This window comes from Solanum lycopersicum, chromosome 5 (assembly GCF_036512215.1).
Source record: "Solanum lycopersicum chromosome 5, SLM_r2.1".
Taxonomy (NCBI): Eukaryota; Viridiplantae; Streptophyta; class Magnoliopsida; order Solanales; family Solanaceae; genus Solanum; species Solanum lycopersicum.
Window position 1 is genome coordinate 34,519,077 of NC_090804.1, and position 8,223 is coordinate 34,527,299.

Sequence of the window (8,223 nt, forward strand, 5' to 3'; positions counted from 1 at the left end):
ACTATCCTGGTACCGGAACGTGGCACCCGATCCCCTAATCTCACTACTTTCGTTTATCAAGCCTTCTTTTACACTAAGGCATCATCATTAACAAAGTAGATTAGGGTTTCTTTTTCAAGATTTAAGATTCAATAGCTTCATCATGCTTATTTCATCACAATTATATAACCACAACATGCAAACACACAATTAAGCATATAGAAGGGTTTACAACACTACCCAATACATATCATTCGCTATTATGAGTTTACTACGAATAGTGTAAAAACCATAACCTACCTCCACCGAAGATTCGTGATCAAGCAAACAATTTCCCAAGCCTTTTCGTTTCTCCTCTTTCTCGTTCGTTTCTCCCTCTCTTTCTGTTCTTTTCTTTTTCTTATTCAAACCCTCTCTCTTTTACCCTAATTAGCATATAATTAAGTATAAAAGATGGTGAATTAACCCATTAATTAATTAAAGGTTACCTCTTTTAACCCCCAAGTAATTAGAATTATTAACATTAACCCACTAACTTTATAATTAAAGCAGGAATAGTCCAAAACGCCCCTTAAATTACTTAACTGAAATCCGACCCAGCCTGGGATTACGCAGCCTGTGACGGGCCGTCTTGCCTGCGACGGTCCGTCCTGCTGCTCCGTCACAGAGTTCAGAGACTGAAATTCTCTGAAGAGTCTGTGACGGTCCGTCACGCCTGTGACGGTCCATCCTGCTATTCCGTTACGTTCAGAGAGTCGATTTCAGTACCCATTTTTCAGAATTTCCAAGTGTTTTGAAACGAGACCCCTCGACGGTCCGTCGTGCTCATGACGGCCCGTCGTGAGTTCCGTCATCTCAACCTGTTTTTCCAAAAATAAAATTTGCTGCTCAAAACGAATAAACAGGTTGTTACAATAGATACCAATTTACCTCGTTCGTCCCCGAACGATCACAAGAAGGAAAACATGGGCGAAAATGAGTACCTGAATCTGTAAACAGGTGTGGGTATCTTTCTCGCATATCAGCCTCTTTCTCCCAAGTGGCTTCTTCGACTGGTCGATTCTTCCATTGAACTTTGATGGATGCAATCTCCCTTGATCTCAACTTATGAATTTCTCTATCTAGAATAGCAACAGGTTCCTCCTCATAGGACAAATTCTCATCAAGCAAAACTGAATCCCAACAGATAATGTAGTTTCCATCCCCATGGTATCTTTTCAACATAGACACATGAAACACCGGATGCACTCCGGACAGCTCTGGAGGCAAGGCTAACTCGTAAGCCACCTCCCTTTCTCTCTTAAGTACTTCAAAGGGACCGATATACCTTGGGCTTAATTTACCCCTTTTACCAAATCGCATCACCCCTTTTATGGGCGAAACCTTCAGCAAGACTTGTTCTACCTCCATGAACTCCACGTCTCTAACCTTTCGATCTGCATATTCCTTTTGCCTACTTTGCGCCGCTAACAGCTTTTCTTGAATAGATTTCACTTTATCTAACGATTCTCTCAGAAGGTCAGTACCCCAAGGTCTAACCTCAAATTCATTGAACCACCCAATGGGAGACCTACATCTTCTCCCATATAGTGCCTCAAATGGGGCCATATCAATGCTTGAGTGATAGCTATTGTTGTAGGAAAACTCTGCAAAGGGTAAGAAGCTATCCCAATGTCCTCCAAATTCTATCACACATGCACGAAGCATATCCTCCAACACTTGAATTGTTCGCTCAGACTGACCATCGGTCTGAGGATGGAACGCAGTACTAAGGTCCAACCTAGTACCCAATTCCGCATGCAATGTTTTCCAAAACTTAGAAGTAAACTGCGTACCTCTATCTGATATGATGGAAAGTGGAACTCCATGCAATCGAACAATTTCTGAGATATAGATTTTGGCCAACTTCTCTGCATTATAAGTCACCTTGACCAGAATGAAGTGGGCAGACTTCGTTAACCTATCAACGATTACCCAAATAGAGTCAAACTTCCCCAATGTCTTTGGAAGACCAACCACGAAGTCCATTGCAATTCTTTCCCACTTCCATTCAGGAATGGGCATTCTCTGAAGTGTTTCTCCGGGTCTCTGGTGTTCATACTTTACTTGCTGACAATTTGGACATTTGGCAACAAAATCCACAATGTCGCGCTTCATTCTACTCCACCAAAAGTGTTGCTTTAGGTCACGGTACATATTGGTTGAACCAGGATGTATAGAATATCCGGAACTATGAGCCTCTATAAGAATGGTGTGGATCAAATCATCAACACGGGGCACACATACCCTTCCCTTAATTCTCAAAACACCTTCCTCATCCATTATTGCTTCTTTAGCCTCTCCTCGCAATACTTTATCTCGGATCCGGATCAATTTCTCATCATTAAACTGCTTTCCCTTAATCTTGTCAAGAAAAGAAGATCTTGGCACCACACAAGCCAACAATCCTCCCTTCTCATTTACTTCTATACTCATAAGGTCGTTAGCCAGAGTCTGAACCTCTCTAGCCAATGGACGTCTAGAAACTTGCAAGTGAGCTAGACTTCCCATGCTCCCTGCCTTTCTACTTAAGGCGTCTGCCACAACATTAGCCTTTCCCGGATGATACAAGATAGTGATATCGTAGTCCTTCAGTAGTTCCATCCATCTCCTCTGTCTCAAATTCAAATCTTTTTGAGTAAAGACATACTGTAGGCTACGATGATCCGTGTATACTTCACACTTAACCCCATATAGATAGTGTCTCCATTGCTTTAAGGCAAACACTACCGCATCCAATTCCAAATCATGGGTCGGATAATTACGTTCCTGCACCTTTAATTGCCTTGAAGCATAAGGAATTACGTTCTTCTCTTGCATTAGCACTGCATCCAACCCCGAATAGGATGCATCACAATAGACAATGAAATTCCTACCTTCTACTGGCAAGGTAAGGATTGGTGCGGTAGTCAACAAAGTCTTGAGCTTCTGAAAGCTTTCTTCACACTCGTCCGACCATACAAATGGAACATTCTGTTTAGTCAAGTTCGTCAATTGGGAAGCAATGGAAGAGAATCCCTAGACAAATCGACGGTAATAGCTAGCTAAACCAACAAAGCTCCTTATTTCTGACACATTAGTAGGTCTTACCCAATTCTTCACTGTCTCAATCTTAGAAGGATCTACCATCACCCCATCCTTCGAAACCACATGCCCTAAGAAGGACACTGCATCTAGCCAAAACTCACACATGGAGAATTTGGCATAAAGCTTTTTCTCCCTCAACATTTCCAATACCATTCTCAAATGCTCTTCATGTTCCTTCTTGCTCTTTGAGTATACCAATATATCATGAATGAATACGATCACAAAGAGATCCAGATATGGCTTAAAAATCCCGTTCATCAAGCTCATGAAAGCAGCAGGGGCATTCGTAAGACCAAAAGACATTACTACAAATTTGTAATGCCCATACCTAGTTCGAAAAGCAGTCTTTGGCACATCCGTTGCCCGTATCTTCAATTGATGATAACCGGATCTCAAGTCAATCTTAGAGAAGACACAAGCACCTTGTAACTGATCGAATAAATCATCAATGCAAGGACGAGGATACTTGTTCTTAACCGTTACCTTATTTAGTTGTCTGTAGTCTATGCACATTCGAAAGCTCCCATCCTTTTTCTTCACAAATAATACCGGAGCACCCCAAGGAGAGGCACTTGGTCTAATAAAGCCTTTGCTTAGCAACTCTTGAAGTTGTGCCTTTAACTCTCTTAACTCTGCGAGAGCCATTCTATAAGGGGGTATAGAAATGGGGCGAGTACCCGGTTCAAGATCGATGCAGAAGTCAATATCTCTATCCGGTGGCATGCCAGGAAGGTCTGTGGGAAACGCATCTAAAAACTCACGAACTATCAAGACCGACTCAATTGGAGGTACTTGGGTAGTATCATCCCTGAGATGTGCCAAAAACGCTAAACAACCCTTACTAACCATTTTCTTAGCACGAAGAAAGGAGATGATACGAACCGGATTAGAAGTGTAGTCACCCTCCCACACTAACGGATCTATCCCAGGCTTGGCTAACGTCACCGTTTTAGCATTACAATCCAAGATTGCAAAATTTGGAGAAAGCCAAGTTATACCAAGAATTACATCGAAATCAACCATTTCTAAGATAACCAAGTCTACATGAGTATTGCTCCCCATAAAAGTTACAAGACAAGACCTATACACCTTTTCAACTATCACAGACTCACTACCGGAGTAGAAACACGAATAGGCATGTCAAGCAATTCACAACGTAAATTAAGACCATTAGCAAATGAGGAAGATACATATGAAAATGTAGAGCCAGGGTCAAATAATAGAGAAGCCATACAATCACAAACCAAAAGATTACCTGTGATAACAGCATCTGATGTCTCCGCTTCGGACCGCCCAGGGAAAGCGTAACAATGGGCCCTATCACCTGTCTGCCTGTTGCCCCTACCATGTGGTGCTGTAGTGGCTCTAGTTTGCCCGTCACCCCGGCCGTTTTGGTGACCACCATTACCTCGGCCACCACGTCCTCCAGAATGACGGCCTCTTCTATAACCACCTCTACCTCTAACATTTGGAGGTCTGTAACTCTATTTTGGACAATATCTCTTAATGTGTCCAGTCTCTCCACATCCATAACACTCTCTGGATTCAAGCATAGGTCTCTTAGAGAAGTGTTGACCGGTCTGAGGTGGACTCCCAACTACATTCTGTAGTGAAGACTGAATTGGTCGCACTGAGTAACCTCCTGAACCCTGTCCTCTAGAGTAAGAACCATTAAACTCACCTCCCTTTCGAAACCTTTTTGATGTAGTTTCCATGGTGAAGTCATCTGGCTTCACTCCCTCTACCTCTATCACGAAGTCTACCACTTCTTGAAAAGATTTCGCTGTAGCCGCTACCTGTAAGGCTGAAATCCGCAACTCTGATCTCAACCCCTTCACAAAACGGCGAATCCGCTCTTGTGGACTGAAACATAGTTGGGTGGCATACCTGGAGAGTGCACGAAACTTAGCCTCATAGGCAGAAACCGACATCCTACCTTGCTCTAGGCTCAAGAACTCATCTCTTTTCCTATCCCTCAAGGTCCGGGTGATATACTTCTTCATAAACAAGCTAGAGAATGAGGCCCAAGTCATAGGTGGTTCCTCCGTTGGTTGACACTCAACGTGTGACCGCCACCACATTTTGGCGTTCCCTTGAAACTGACAAGTCACAAACTCAACACCAAACCGTTCTACTATACCCATCTTGTGTAGTAGCTCATGACAGTCAACCAGAAAATCGTAGGCATCCTCAGATTCAGCACCCTTGAAGACTGGAGGTTTCAATTTCAAGAACTTACTGAAAAGTTCATGTTGATCATTTGTCATTATAGGCCCTGTAGTCAGACGAGGAAACGTGCCTATTTCCAATGGAACATCCATGAGGGGAGCCATAGTAGCCGTATGCTGTACCTCCGGAGCCTGAGGTGTTGGTGCAGAAAACACTGGAGGCGCTTGGCCTTGATCAGATAACCTGCTAAGATAAACAAGAACCGAATTGATCATCTCTGGGGTAGGTTAGGGTGGTAATTCCTCATTCTGTACTTGTTCATTTTCCCCATCCTCCCCTTCTCTTACTACTTCTTCAGTCGGTGGAGGAGTCACCGCCCTAGTATCAGATGGGCTAGGTGCTCGTCCCCTTCCTCTAGAGGACGTCCTCCCACGACCTCTACCACGGCCTCTTGCCGCTACTCTTCCTCGAGCTACAGCCCCAGTGGCTGGCTCAGACGCTTCTTGTCTTGCCGATGTTGATGTTGGCGTGGTTCTTACTCTAGTTCTAACCATCTGCGAAATAGAGTGAAGATGGTCAGATACCAATTTGTATCACCTAGATACCAATTGGACCCAAGTAATAGCACGAAAGAAAGAAAGAAAGAATGGAATTTTCCTAAAGTCTTATAGCCTCTCAAAGAAAAGTAAAGGCGTCCCCCTACCGTTCCTTAAGACTCTACTAGACTCGTTCTTGTGTGATGAGACCAACGAACCTAATACTCTGATACCAAGTTTGTCACAACCCAAATCGGGCCGCGACTGGCACCCACACTTACCCTCCTATGTGAGCGAACCAACCAATCTAAACCTTAACATTTCAATATAATATCAACAGAAAGTAATGCGGAAGACTTAAACTCATTAATAAAACCCAATTCAATTACTTCTAAAAACTCAACAACTATTATTATCCCAAAAATCTGGAAGTCATCATCACAAGAACATCTACTTAAAATTACAAAACTGAGAGTATTCTAAGAAGCTAAAATAAGTAAAAGCTAGTCCATGCCGGAATTTCAAGGCATCAAGACATGAAGAGGAAGATCCAAACCAAGCTAGAAGCATTAGCTCACCCTGATATCCGGAGTAATGAAGACTGGCTAGAGTTGCGGTTGAGTTGAAGACGATGGCACGTTTGCTGCACTCCACAAATAACAAGGAAGAAACATAAAAGTAGGGGGTCAGTACAAACACAAGTACTGAGTAGGTATCATCGGCCAACTCAAAATAGAAAAAAGTATATATCAGATAACATCATAAAATCAACTAATATCCTTAGCATGCAGCATCTACAGTTACCATAACCCTTGGTTACAACACCAAGCACATCAATGAGGACTCACGGCTCCTCATCATACTCATTTGGGAATTAGGTTCATTAGATTGAATATATTATCATCTTTCAAGATTCATTATCTTTATTCCCCTCGTGTCGGTACGTGACACTCCGCTCCTCATATACTATCCTGGTGTCGGAACGTGACACTCCGATCCTCATTCTATCCTGGTGTCAGAACGTGACACCCGATCCATATTCTATCCTGGTACGGAACGTGGCACCCGATCCATATACTATCCTGGTGTCGGAACATGACACTCCGATCCTCATATACTATCCTAGTACCGGAACGTGGCACCCGATCCATATTCTATCCTGGTACCAGAACGTGGCACCCGATCCATATACTATCCTGGTGTCGGAACGTGACACTCTATCCATATTCTATCCTGGTACCGGAATGTGGCACCCGGTCCATATACTATCCTGGTGTCGGAACGTAACACTCCGATCCTCATATACTATCCTGGTACCGGAACGTGGCACCCGATCCATATTCTATCCTGGTACCGAAACGTGGCACCCGATCCATATACTATCCTGGTGTCGAAACGTGACACTCCGATCCTCATATACTATCCTGGTACCGGAACGTGGCACCCGATCCCCTAATCTCACTACTTTTGTTCATCAAGCCTTCTTTTACACTAAGGCATCATCATTAACAAAGTAGATTAGGGTTTCTTTTTTAAGATTTAAGATTCAATAGCTTCATCATGCTTATTTCATCACAATTATATAACCACAACATGCAAACACACAATTAAGCATATAGAAGGGTTTACAACACTACCCAATACATATCATTCGCTATTAAGAGTTTACTATGAATAGTGTAAAAACCATAACCTACCTCCACCGAAGATTTGTGATCAAGCAAGCAATTTCCCAAGCCTTTTCGTTTCTCCTCTTTCTCGTTCGTTTCTCCCTCTCTTTCTGTTCTTTTCTTTTTCTTATTCAAACCCTCTCTCTTTTACCCTAATTAGCATATAATTAAGTATAAAAGATGGTGAATTAACCCATTAATTAATTCAAGGTTAGATCTTTTAACCCCCAAGTAATTAGACTTATTAACATTAACCCACTAACTTTATAATTAAAGCAGGAATAGTCCAAAACGCCCCTTAAATTACTTAACTTAAATCCGACCCACCCTGGGATTACGCAGCCTGTGACGGGCCGTCTTGCCTGCGACGGTCCGTCCTGCTGCTCCGTCATAGAGTTCAGAGACTGAAATTCTCTGAAGAGTCTATGACTATCCGTCACGCCTGTGATGGTCCATCTTGCTATTCCGTTACGACATTCAGAGAGTCGATTTCAGTACCCATTTTTCAGAATTTCCAAGTGTTTTGAAACGAGACCCCTCGACGGTCCGTCGTGCTCATGACAGTCCGTCGTGGGTTCCGTCGTCTCAGCCTATTTTTCCAGAAATAAAATCTGCTGCTCAAAATGACTAAACAGGTCGTTACAATAATGAGCACTCTCCCTCAGATAAGAGGCAGGTGCTTTTCCGTAGAAATTTTAATTTTCTCTCTCCTCTTTCTTCTCTCTTCTCTCTTGTAAAATATT

The 8,223-nt window shown here is 42.9% G+C and overlaps 1 long non-coding RNA gene across 1 annotated transcript in view; it reads right to left on the reverse strand.

Moving 5' to 3' along the window:
• Window positions 1-6,467, reverse strand: part of LOC138348418 (uncharacterized) — a 7,309-nt gene extending 842 nt beyond the window's left edge. Inside the window, exon 1 of the long non-coding RNA XR_011221023.1 lies at window positions 6,389-6,467. This is a non-coding gene — a long non-coding RNA (uncharacterized lncRNA). The remainder of the gene's footprint in view (window positions 1-6,388) is intronic.
• Window positions 6,468-8,223: the final 1,756 nt, after the last annotated feature.